Source organism: Tursiops truncatus, chromosome 6, assembly GCF_011762595.2.
Source record: "Tursiops truncatus isolate mTurTru1 chromosome 6, mTurTru1.mat.Y, whole genome shotgun sequence".
Taxonomy (NCBI): domain Eukaryota; kingdom Metazoa; phylum Chordata; class Mammalia; order Artiodactyla; family Delphinidae; genus Tursiops; species Tursiops truncatus.
In genome coordinates this window covers 114,717,033-114,729,600 of record NC_047039.1, presented here as the reverse complement: position 1 = coordinate 114,729,600, position 12,568 = coordinate 114,717,033, and positions in this window count along the sequence as shown.

Here is a 12,568-nt window from a genome sequence, read left to right as displayed (position 1 = left end):
TGGGTGTCCCCCAGGCCCCCCCTGGTCGCCCTGTGACCTAAGGAGCAGCTCTGGGCCCTTCCTGGGTGGGAGAGCCCCCTTCCAGGCCTGCGAGGGGTCCCGGTCTGGCCGCCCCTGGGGACAGGGCTGTGGACCCCGTGTGCGCGGGCTGGGGCCCTGTGGGGAGTGCTTGGGCGGAGGGAGGAGGGAGGAGGCCCCCGGTTGGAGGGGCTTTGGGGACGGGGGGCGGGGCAGGTGGGTGAACCGGGTCGGGGAGGCTTGGGTCCTTCCGGAACAGTCCTGTTGCCACACGTCTCCCCTGGCGGCCCATCCCTCAGGGGAGCCTGGCGGGAAGGCTGGCGGATGCAGAAGTCGGGTGTCCTAGATGAGGTCACCAGGTCCCCTGGGCCCATCTCTCTGCCACCAGCCTGGACCTGGGTACCTTACTCCTTCCAGCCGAGCTCTGGCTGCACCTACCTGGCTCCTCTCCCCATTGCAGCCCGTGCTGGCCGCCCTCCCTCGGGCTGTTGGCCTGCCCGCCTCCAGGCAGGGGCTCTGGGTGTCCAGCCTCATCCTGAGGAGAGAGAGGTGATGGCAAAGCGATGGTCGTCCTTGAGCTTGAAGATCGCCGAGGCCGTCCTGAATCAGGACTGGTCCTCCCCGAAGGTGCTGCCTGCTGGGCCACGAGGGAACGCTGTCCCCGGAAACTGCGCCGAGCTGGGGCTGAACAGGCCCCGGGAGGCCCGTCCCACACCGCCCGGGCATCCAGGAGCCAGGGGCCCTCTCACTGGGCAGAGGTCCCCGCGCTGGACCTGCCCCGAGGCACGAGCAGAGACCAGAGGCTCCCTTGGGTGTGGCAGGGACAGGATGACCCTGACCTTCCCGAGCCTCAGTTTCTCCGTCTGTGCAGAGGCACCGAGATGTTCCCGCCTCACCGGTGCTCCGAGGGCTGTGGCCTAAGGCAGGGCTGGAGTCGGTCTGGGCCCGGCTGCACTCGCCCTCTTTCCTCCTGTCCAGGCGAGTCCCGGGCCTTCCGCCCCAGATGCCCGCTCGGCCCACCTTCTCCAGGCTGTGCCAGGGATAGACCTTGTGGCAAGGCCAGTTCGGGCCCCGGGGTGACTGAAGCCCCGGGATATGTTCGGGGCCCTGGGCCTGGGTCTGCCACGCTCCCAGCAGGATGAGGCCACCCGCAAGGGTCCCAGGGGCTCCATTCTGAGCGAGGAGGCAGGAGGCCTGGGCGGCCACTGGCCTGGCAGGTGGTGGAGGCGTGGCGGAGGGGCTGGCCTGGGAGCCCCTGTTAACGGGTTCACCTGCTAGCCGCCACCCCAGGGCAAGCTCACCTTCCTCCAAATCCAGGAAGGGTGAGGTTTTGCCCCTTTGTCTCCTGGGTGCAACTGGGCCAGGGGGAGAGGTGCGAGAGTGAGAGCGTCCAAGGAGGGCTTGCGGTGGGGAGGCTGTGAGGCCCCCCTTGGACGTGGCCCAGCGAAGATCAGACAGTGGGTCCTTTTACCCATCTGGCCCCGTTCTGGGCCCTGGCCCTAGAAGTGGGTGGGACAGGGGCACCTGCTGAGACTGCCAGCCCACGGGGACGTGCCCCAGCCTGGCCTCCTTACACTCACGTGCCCCCGGCCCCCTGTGCCTACTGTCCGAGCAGTCGCCACCCCACGCTGGACATCAGGGTCTCCTGGGCCAGGACGCCTGCTGGGAGTGCCCAGCCAGGCCCGGGGGGGTCACACAGGCACCTGAGCTGAGGGCCCACAGTGTGGAACCCATCCCCGCCTGCCCGGTCTGGGAGATGGCTGAGTCGTGCTCTGGTCCCGGGGCAGGTGGCTGGGCGGTGGAGAGAGGGGGCAGGGGGGACAGAGAGTGTCAGTGCCAGGCTGGCCAGCCACTGACCCCGCTCTGCGCCCAGGTCCGGTCTGGGCCAGGGCCGCCTGAGGCCACCGCCGTGTTCGGCAGCCCCAGACCCGGGGGAGCAGGCAAACCTCCTCTTTCCCGGACACGGCAAGGTCCACTGCCCCATGGTGGCTGCCGCCTGGCCACGGTGGCCCCCACCCTTCCACTCCCCGAGTCCTGAACGGGTGCCCCTGGGTGAGGTGGACCCGGCCAGGGGGTGCCCCAGAGAGAACTCGGCCTGGCCACTGACCCTTGGCAGGGCAATTCTTGGGGGCCTGGGGGGATACAGGAGTTTCTGGGTTCAGGCTTGGTGCCTGGACCCTGGGCAGGGGCAGAGCACACTCTCCCACAGAGCCCCGGCCCGTGATGTGCAGAACTGGCTCTCAGCATGGGACCTGCCCACAGAGGTGGCAGGCAGGTGGGGAGGGTGCAGGCCGGAGGGTCTGGGCACCTCCCTCTGGGCCTGGGGGGCTTCTGGACCCCCTAAGGCCTTGGGAGGGTATTCTCCTCTCTCGGGGCTGAGCAGTCCACAGGGTCCCCCGGCCCCCACCCGGAGCTCAGCCTGCACTGGCAGGAGCAGAGCTTCTCACGGATCCTGGGTCTTTGCTTACACACCCACTCCCAGGCCTGCTCTCCGGGCACCCGGGATCCTCTCGGGAGATGGGTCCCTGGGAAGCCTGGCTGTGTGCGGAGCTGCGGCCCCCCGGCTAGTGGTTGAGGGGCTCGGCCGCGCCCCAGGCAGGCCAGTCGCCTGACCTAAGGGCACCCGGAGAGCTGGTAGAACCTCATTCCTGGTGTGTCTGGGAGCGTGTCTCTGGGAGAGATTAGCCTGTGATTTGGGGGCCAGAGGAAAGCGGGGCTGGGGGCCCCATCCAGCCCCCGGGAGGCCCAAATAGAAGAAAGAGGTGGGGGGCAAAGTCACTCCGCTGGAGCTGAGCCGTGACCCTCTTCCCCTGCCTGCGGACGTCGGCGCTCCTGGCTCCTGCGCTTTTGGACCCAGACCAGGGTCTACACCTCCTCAGGTCTTCGGACTTGGACTGAGTCGCACCCCCCGGTGTCCTGGGGCCCCAGCCTGCAGACGGCGGACCGTGGGGCTTCACAGCCTCATAACCGCGTGAGCCCGTTCCTAGAATAGATTTCCCTCACAGGCATCTATACACATATCCTATCGGTCCCGGTTCTCCGGAGAGCACACAGGGGCTTGTAGACAACCCCGAGGGGTGGCTGATTTCAGACCCTGGGGCTCGGGGGCTCAAGTGGGGGCGGGGCAGAGAGGAGGCTGCTACCCGGAGGCATGGGCCTCGGGGAGGGGGCAGCCTGGATGCTCTGAAGGGCCGTCCTATCAGCAGACCAAGAATTAGTAAAATAATAGAGTATCAGGCAAACGTCGAGGTTCGGGAAAGACTAAAAACAGAGGTAGAAACCCGGGATGATTAATCGAGACACAGAGACAAGGCACAAATCAACACGGCAGGAATGAAAAAGAAGTCTACAGACAGCCGAAGGATAACGAGAGGAAACCGCCACGAAGAGATGGGGAATTTCCCAGCAAGCCCAGCAAAGTGGATTCAGGAAGAAAAAGTCTGAGCAGAAGCCGGACCTGTCGACAGATCTTCCCACCGCGGCACCACAACGCGGTCCGTTTTCCTGGGGGTCACTGACTTGCCGTGTCCTGCACGTGTGCAAAGTGTTTGAACGATAAGATTTCTTTACATAAACTGGAAATTTTAGACTAGTTTTAGATTTACAGAAGAGTTGTGAAGGTTCCCATACACCCCCCACCCGGCTGCCCTGTTGTTAGCATGTCACATTAGCGTGGAACATTTGTCACGGTTAATGAACCAGTGTTGACACGTGATTAACTGAAGTCCATGCTTTATCCCATTTCCTCAGTTTCCCCCAAATATCCTTTCCTGTCCCAGGACCCCATCTGGGAAGAGCACGACAGTCGGTCGTCAAGGCTTCTCAGGCTCTCTCGGCTGTGACAGTTTCCCAAATGCTCCTGGCTTTTGCTGACCTTGACAGTTTGGAGGCCTGGGCAGGGATCTCGTAGACCACCCCTCTGCTGGGATTTGGCAAAAAAAGCCGGGCGTGACTATGGCTTAGATGAGACGAGAGTTTGTTTCTCTTTGACGTAAAAGCCCAGAGGTGGTGGCTGGGGCCCACGTGGGGCCTCGAGGCTCGCTGGCCCTCCTGCCGGTGTCACCACCGTGCATGGCCTCTGCCCCAGTTGCTGGCTCCACCAGCACCAAGGACAGGGGCAAGGGTGCCCCTCTCTCAGAAGGCTTCCGGGAGGATGCAAAGGTCACCACACGTCTGCTGTCTAGACTTAGCCGCGAGGCCAAGATCGGCTACCTGGGAAGCCGGGAATCGCAGTCTGCATTCCGCGTGGCCGTGTCACTGGCTCACGCTGAGCCCCACAGACAAGAAGGGGAGGCAGCTCGCGCCCCTCCCCAAGGACGATGACCACAGGCCCCGTGCCAGGCCCACACCCGCCCCCAGCCACGTCCCGGCCTCTGGGTCTCAGGGAGCTTCTCAGAGTGCTGAGACCTGAAGCCTGAAGCCAAGGTGTCCCCTCCCGACAGCTGCCGATGTCCTGGCCGGAGGCTCCGTGTGCAGAAGAGGAGCAGAGGCCGGGCAGCCTCACTGGGAAGTAGCAGCGCTGGTGGAGGCCCTGGCGCACAAGGGACCAGGACGCTCTCTGTGGGGGGAAAGGAAGGGGCTGGCCCAGTAGCCCCTGGTGCTGGAGCCTGGAAGTTGCTCCCTGGCCACCGTCTTCTGTGGCCGACCTCCCCAGTCACCCACAGTCCAGCCACCGCACAGGCCCAGAGGCCAGGACGACCCTCCTCTCCTTCCACGTGAGGTCAGCGTCCTCTGGGCCACGGCTCTGCGGCTCCCAGGTTCCAGGCCCTCCAGGGCACACCCTGACCCCCGCTAGTCCGTGCCGGAGATCCGGGCAGACCCTCCCCGTCCAGCGGCCAGCTGGGTCCCCACACTGGGCAGAGGCGGAGGCAGGCCACTGCGGAGCGGGGGTCAGCAAGGGCCTGTTTCAGAGGCTCACAGATGAGATACCTGGGGGGACCCTGGGTTAGAGAGGGACAGTCAGATGATCTCGAGGGGAGGTGGAGTGGGGATGTGGGGTGCTGGGGCTCCCTTGACCCGTGGCAGGAGCAGAAGGGAGCCAGTGGCAGGTGGGGAAGGAGCCAGTGGAGTCCCAGGGGTGGTTGGAAACCCAGGCCCGGAGTCAGGACAGGGCTGCAGTCACAGGTGGTGACAGAATATGGGGAGGGAGGGGCGGCTGGAGGCCTGTGCCTGGAGGCCCTGACACAGAGGAACCAGATTCGTTAGAGGCTGCAGAGAGGTGAGGCCGGAGGGGAACCAGGAGGGCCGTGGGGTGAGGCCTGGGGGAGGAGACCGGCCACCGGGATCAGAGGTCAAGGGAGGCCACGGAGGTTACGGCCCAGAACGGGGCTTGTGGGCCAGCGGGACCCAGGCTCTGCCCACTCCTGGAGAGAGGCGCGTCCTTTCCCGTGTGAGAACGCTGGGCACCGCCCCCCGCTGTCCCAGAGCCACGGGGACAGTTGTGCGTGGGACTTTGCCTGGCCATGGGGGATGGAGGCTGAGAGGCTTGCTCGACCCTAATGGACGCAGGACTAGAAGACGGGATCGAGACAGGTCGGGAGGGGAGGGGCCGAGAGGTGGGCGAAGCAGGGGCCTCACTGCCCAGGCTGGGTTCCCATGGCCGAGACCCGGGCTCAGTCCAGCTCGGCCACAGCTGGCCCCTCAGCCCCGAGGTCCTCTGGGCCTCAGGCGCTTGGCGGGGCCGTGGACCAGGGTCGCCGGCTGGAAGGATTAGGGAAGAGGTGGCGTGGGCACCGGGCAGGATGCCAAGCGACGGGGCTGCAGGCGGCCGTCCTACTGACGCCGGTCCGTCGCGGCGTGGTGAAGGGCGGGGCTGGCTGCCCTGCGTGGCGTGTGGAGGGCGGGGCTGGCTGCCCTGCGTGGCGTGGTGGGGGGCGGGGCTGGCTGCCCTGCGTGGCGTGGTGGGGGGCGGGGCTGGCTGCCCTGCGTGGCGTGTGGAGGGCGGGGCTGGCTGCCCTGCGTGGCGTGTGGAGGGCGGGGCTGGCTGCCCTGCGTGGCGTGGTGGAGGGCGGGGCTGGCTGCCCTGCGTGGCGTGGGGGGGCGGGGCTGGCTGCCCTGCGTGGCGGGTGGGGGGTGGGGCTGGCTCCCCTGCTGTCTGGCAGATGATGAAGTTGGGGTCTGCACGGCGGCCCCAGCACCTTCCCGCAGGCCCGGGCCTGAGCTCCCCGTGCCCTGCGGTGGGTCTGACCTCGCCCAGGGCTCTGAAGACCCAGATCCAGGCCTGTAACAAGCGTCCAGAGCCAGACTCGGAGAAGGACGGGGCTGGCGGGGGCCTAGGGAGGGGCTGCACCGGGCTCCCGGCAGGGCTGGGGCGGGGGCACTGACTGTCTCTACAGCCTCAGGGTGAGCACTGCTCGGAGGAGCCGGCGTGGCCAAGGTCGCTGTCAGCGGACCCAGGGCGGCCTCCCCAGCCCACGGCTCCTGCCAAGCTCGGCAGCGCAGGCCCAGCCGGGGCCCCGCTGCTGGGGAGGGGCTGCTGGCCTGGGCTCCCTGGGGCGGCGTTGGGGGCTCTGCCTACAGCACCTGTGGCTCATCCTTGGCCCGGCTGGCAGCCCTCACGGGAAGCGCCGGGGAAGGCCACCATGTCCCCTAGCACTACGAGCTGCATGCAGACGCGGCTTCCAGATCACAGCGCCCTGTGTGGGCGACCACAGCACCTCTCTGAGCCCGGGCGGAGCGGGACCCTCATCTCTATCCAGACGGGGGCTCGGGGGCTGGTCCTTCCTCCTTTCCTCCTGGGCTCAGAACCGAGTCCGTGTCAGTCCCCGTCCCCTACCTAGGTGTGGCCCGTGAGTCCCCTTCCCGGGGACACACCCACATGCACATCCCCACAGCATGCACACACACCTGCACACACACACCTAGGTGCCCACGGCCACTTGTTCTTCACTCAGGGCTACCCGCGTCTGCAGCCCTGGGGTTCATGCCCCTCCGTCTCTGCCCCGGCCCCTTCCCCGGAGCGCGGCCGGCCCCCTCCCTCCATGCCTCCCACCCCTACTCCTCTTCCCCTCCACCACCAGGTGGGGGTCACCTGTCCCGCACCTGTTGAAGGATGACGTGGCTCCTCCCCCAGCCAGGCAGGGGAGGGGTGGGCGTGGGGTGCCCCTCCCCCTCCCCAGAAATAAACAGGTCAGGGGGTTGGGGCTCTGAGCATCTTGACCTGCAAAACGAGCACTGCAGGGTGAGAAGAAGGGCTGCACGCTCCCCACACACGTGCTGTGCCCACGCCCTGTCCCGGCCCCCCAGGGCTCAGCCACAGCCGTCTCCAGATGGCCGGCTCTGGGCGGGGGCAGCTCCCTGCCCCGGAGCCACCCTGCCCACTCGGCCCGAGAAGAGCCAGGCCAGGGCAGGGTAGGCATGGATGCTGCGGTGGCCTCCCAGGGGTCCCACCCCATGGCGCCATGGGACCCGGCGGCACAACGGGCACCAGCGTCCCCGAGCCCCAGGGGCCTTGTGGGAGGTGAGACCTGACACAGGCCCCAGAGACACGGGGGAAGGTCGGTGTGGGGACACCGAGATCAGGCCAGTTGGACAAGCCAGAGCGGGGTCTGCTTCTGGGACAGCCCCGGCCTTCTGCTGCCCTCCCCAGCCCAGACCCAGGGCTGCTGTGCCACTCAGCCTGGCCATCCCCCCCGGGACAGAGCCAGGGGACCCCGCCCGCTGAGGTGCAGTTGCTCTGGGGGACGTGTGCTGTCTAGGGTCTCAGAGGCCCAGTAACTGACGGAGTGGAAAAAACCTGACTCCCGGCTAATCCACACAGACCTAAGAAATCCAATAACTTCCTTCAAAACAAAACAGCTCCCGCCAGGGCATTCCTCCCTGAGCCTCAGAGCATCCCGCCCCCCGGGGAGGTCCTTCCAAAGAGAAACGAGACAGCGTGTCTCGGGTTGGAGGCCAGTGTGCACGTACGTGTGCACGTGCATCTGTGTGCATGAACACGGTAGAGACGATGTTTCAGCGCCCGCTCCCGCCCCCGCAACAGCCTGGGGAACCGGAGCGTCCTCGCCGGGGGAGGGAGGTGGGCGGTCAGCCCCTCCCCGCAGTCCTGCGGGCGCCCAGGCCTCTTGGTCCCCGGTCTGGTTCCACGGTGGCTGGAGCCCCTCCGCTCGAGCCCACTCCCGTTTCTAGTCTGCCCGGAGGACACCAGAGGTGGTCCCCAGGATGGCTGCCCGGGAGGAGCCCTGGGTACCCCTTGTCTTGCTGTCAGCCACGGGTGGTGGGTGACACTGGACACCCTGACGTCCAGGCCTGGGACAGTGCAGCCTGAGTTCTGGCCACCGGGCACCCTGGCCTCGTAAGCCTTCTCCAGCAAGGTCATCAGCGAGGAAAGGGGTGTGATGGCTCTGGGGTGCTCCAGGGCAGGGGTCAGGAGGGCCCTGCCTGCTGGGCTGGTGGTGGGCCTGTTCTCCCTCCGGCTCCTGGGAACCCGTCAGCTGACAGGGGGGCGGGGCGGAGGGAGCCTGGCCTGTCAGCCCCCGCACTTCCCCTCGGTGCTGGGATCCAAGCCCGTCGGGTCTGGCTTCTTGGCCAGGTCAGAGGGCCTGCAGAGGTGGGCAGCTTGGTGGGGGCCCCTTCCCAGGCCGAGATTGACCCTGGAGGCCTCACCAGCCCCGGTCCCTGGGAACCTGCCCCGTGGACCCGCCCGGAGGTGCACAGAGCCCCGTCCACACGGCGCTTCCCCTTCTCTCTTCCCAGCAGAGGTGTCTGGGCTCCTTGGGAACTGGGAGGACGCATCTTCTGGTGCTCCCCAGGCCCCAGGGTGAACAGAGGGACTCCCCAGGTTACCCTGTCACACCTGGACTGGGTGGCCCCCCAGCCACGTGACACCATCCTCCTCAGGGGCCCTGTGTCCTCACTGTCTGCGTCGGGAGGTCCATTGGGTGACCCTTCGGGAACCAGGCAACCAGGCCCAGGTTACCCTCTGAGCGGGGGCTACCGGGAAAGGTGCTTCCCCAGGGGCCAGAGTGGGCACTAGGCCTCAGGACCCAGAAGGGAGGGCAGACGGCAGGGTGGGAGGGGCTCCAGCTCAGCTCTGCACCCACAGATCCCGTTCCCCAGGGCTGACCACTCAGGACCCCGTCACCCTGGCCCACCTTCTCTCTACATTCCTCTTCCAGGAAACAGGCAGCGTCAGCTCTGGAAGCGCCCAGGGGGCTGGTCCTGGGCCCAGCAGGCCCAGATGGAGATGGGGGCTCTGGGGCCAGGATGAAGAGATGAGCCAGCCGCCCACAGGGCCTGAGGCCACGGCTTGGGGCCCACAGCGGGGGCCGCACGGCTCCAGCCAGCAGCTCCCCGGGTCCCATCGTGAGCCCATCAGGGGCCAACATTCCAGGACGAGCTCTGCCTGGCCTGCCCTCCCCCCGTCCAGCTCAGCCACCCACTATGGGACCTGAGCGGGGAGGTGGGCGCTGGGGGTTCGCACAATCCCGTCCCCACGCCCAGGCCCTCCCTTCCCCGACGCCTGGTCATGGTGTCCGTGTACGGGACGAGGGGGGTCGGGCACCTGCCTCCTTGCCCTTTCCTGATGCCCTTGGGTTTGATGGTCAGGCCACATCGGGCGGGTCCATAGCCACTGTCCACACCCACGGGATGCCTTACCTGGGTCCCAGCATTCTGCACGGGAGGGAAGCACGCAGGGTGGGTTCCTGCTGTGGACACCCCCATCCTCGTGCGGTCCCTGTCCCTGGAACTGTGGGCTGGCTTCTGAGGACTGACCACAGTGACAGCGGGGGCAGTGCCCAGAGGATGGCTTCTATCTCAAAGGACGCAGGGAATGTTTTCAACCTGGCAACATGCGTATGGTGCCAGGGGGGCAGGAACCAGAGGTGCAGGGGGAATTGGTCACTGACACATTCTGTGACCTACCTCCTGTCCGGGCAGGACACCTGCTGCTCCTTCCAGGGGACACAAAAACAGAATTAGAGAAGGTGACTGCCCCCAGCAAAGGAGAGGATTCTCCTATTGGCTACTGACCCCAGGCAGGAGGGGAAAGTGGGTTTCTGTACAGAATGAGGGCCAGGAGAGCCGCGTGGGAGCACGGAGCTCCCTGGGGGCCGCCTGGTACTTCCAGGTCTGCAGGACAGGCTGGTGGGACCATGGCCACCAAAGACTCAGCCGCCTGGGGGATTGAGGGGGGGTCGTCCATCAGGCGTGAAGCCAGGCGGGCTGCGGGCAGCGGAGAAAGGAGGGCCCGCGTGTCGGCCGCACCCCAGGCCAGGCCCCGAGTGAGGCCCAACATCCTGGCCCGCGTCTCTCTGCTCGTGCGCGTGTGTGATTCCTTCGTGGTTTTTCCTTCTTCCCATTACAGTTTTATATACATGTTGTTGGAGGTTAACTTTATAATCGTGGTTTTTTGGAAGCAGAACCTTCCGTGGGGCTGCGGCCGAGTGTGGGAAGTAGGTGCTTCCTCTGGGCGACAGCTGCAGGGGCGGTGCGGTGCCTCGGGTTAGGAGAAGGCGGGCATCTCCTCACCTGCATGGGGATCCCGGTCTCTTTAGGGGGAAATCATCCTCTCCCCCTGTTGCCGGGAAGATCGCGTGGGCCTGGAGGGGAGTTAGAAGGCCGCCGTGCAGGGGGGCCATTCATCAATTCAGTGCCTTTCGGCCCAAATCTGCCCTCCGTTACCCTTCGTTTATGAGAACTTCCCGCCGCGAGCAGCTCTCTGCCGCTGGCTTGATGTTCGTGTAGGGGTCCCCTCGCGGGCTCCCGCACCCCCTCCTCCTGCGGGACCCGCGGGGCTCGACCCGCAGCGGGCGTCACGCGCCCCAGTCCTGACGCGGGTGGGTCCTGTCTACCGTCCTCAGCACCACCGCAGCCGACTGCTCTGCCCTCCTGACTTGCTGTTTTTTCTTGTGACAGTTTAGTAGGTGTTTTGTTTTGTTTTGGACTTTTCCCGTTCCATGGAAATATTCCACTCGGGCGTGTAAAGGTGTCCACGACAACTTCTTGTGACCGCTTAAGTCGCCTCAGGCTGTGTTGTGACGCTGTGTCTTCTATTTGCAACACTGGTTATTTGTACTTTCCGTCTGTCTGTCTCTCTGCTTCCTCCTTTCTTTCCTTCTCCCCTTATTTCCTCATTTCTTTCCCTTAAGCGGACTTGCCCAAGATCTGTCTACTTGATTAGCCTTTTCGGAAACCACCTGTGACTATGCACATCTGCTCTGTCGCTTTTTCCGTTTCAGTCGTGGCCGCTGAGCCACCTTTGGGGTTCCCGCTGCTGCTCTTTCTACATTTCCTGAGCGAGAGGGTTAACCCTTCTTTGGTCTCCGCCGTGAACACACGCAGACGAGGCCAAGAGCCCCGCTCTCCAGCTGCAGGTATGTTTCACGAGCTTTGATGTAAAGTGTTTTTAATTCGTTCAGTTCAAAATATTTTCTGATATCCATGTGATTTCCTCTCGGGCTCATCAGCTGTTTAGAAGAGCATTTCTTTTTCCCCTTCCTTTCTTTTTTTAAATTGAAGCCTGGTTAATTTACAGGATTGCTAGAAGCACATTTCTGAACGGCCAGGCCTGCAAAGAGTTTTTTAGAAGATTTGATGTATAACACGCTTGTTTGTCATCAGATAACATACTCCTCCATTTTAATCTTTCTCTTTCTCTTTAATCTTTTTGCTTTGTGGTCTAGTAGTTCATCAATCTTTGTAAATACCCTTGTGGGCTACCTGTATGTGTAATAGTCAAAAACTGGAAACCCTCGAAATGGCCATCAGCGGGCAGACGGACAAACAGCCTGTGGTGCGTCTTTGCTTGGATACCACTCAGCAGCAAAAAGGGAGGAACCACCAATTCCAGCAGCAATACGGATGCATTGCAAGGTCATTTTTTCTGAGTGGAAGAAGCCAGTAAAAGTGTAGGTTCTGTATGTTTCCACTTACATGAAACTCTGGAAAATGCAAACTTATCATCTGTAGTGACAGCAGCCGTTGTGGGGAGAGGGGTCCAAAGAAACTTTCTGGGTGACAAACACGTTTATTTACCTTCATCGTGATGGTTTCACGGACATACACGTGTTTAAAACCTTAACAAAGTGTCCACATTAAATGTGTTCAGTTTGCTGTATGTCAGTTTTGCCTCAATAGAGCTGTTGGAAAGGATTTCCTTGTGTGCTTGGTGAGAAACGTCCGTCCTAAGGCTGTTGAATGCAGTGCCCTCCCCATACCCACGTTATTCAAATCTTGCGGTCCTTGTCGATCAGCACCCCTGCTTGGACTGTTATCTACTGAGGGAGGTGTATAAAGTAATCCCACAGGGATTGTGGGTTTGTGTCTCTTGTGGGTCTGTTATTTTTGGTTTGGTTTTTACAAGGCCATGTTATTAGTCACATACAAATTTAAAATTCTTTTATGTTCTTGATTCTACTATCATCATCAAATAATCTTTGAATCACTAGTAATTATGTCTTCAAGTCTGTTTAGTCTGATACTACTATAACGTTCATTGGATTAGTATTACCCAGGGAATCTTTTTTTTTTTTTTCGGTACGCGGGCCTCCACTGTTGTGGCCTCTCCCGTTGCGGAGCACAGGCTCCGGACGCGCAGGCTCAGCGGCCG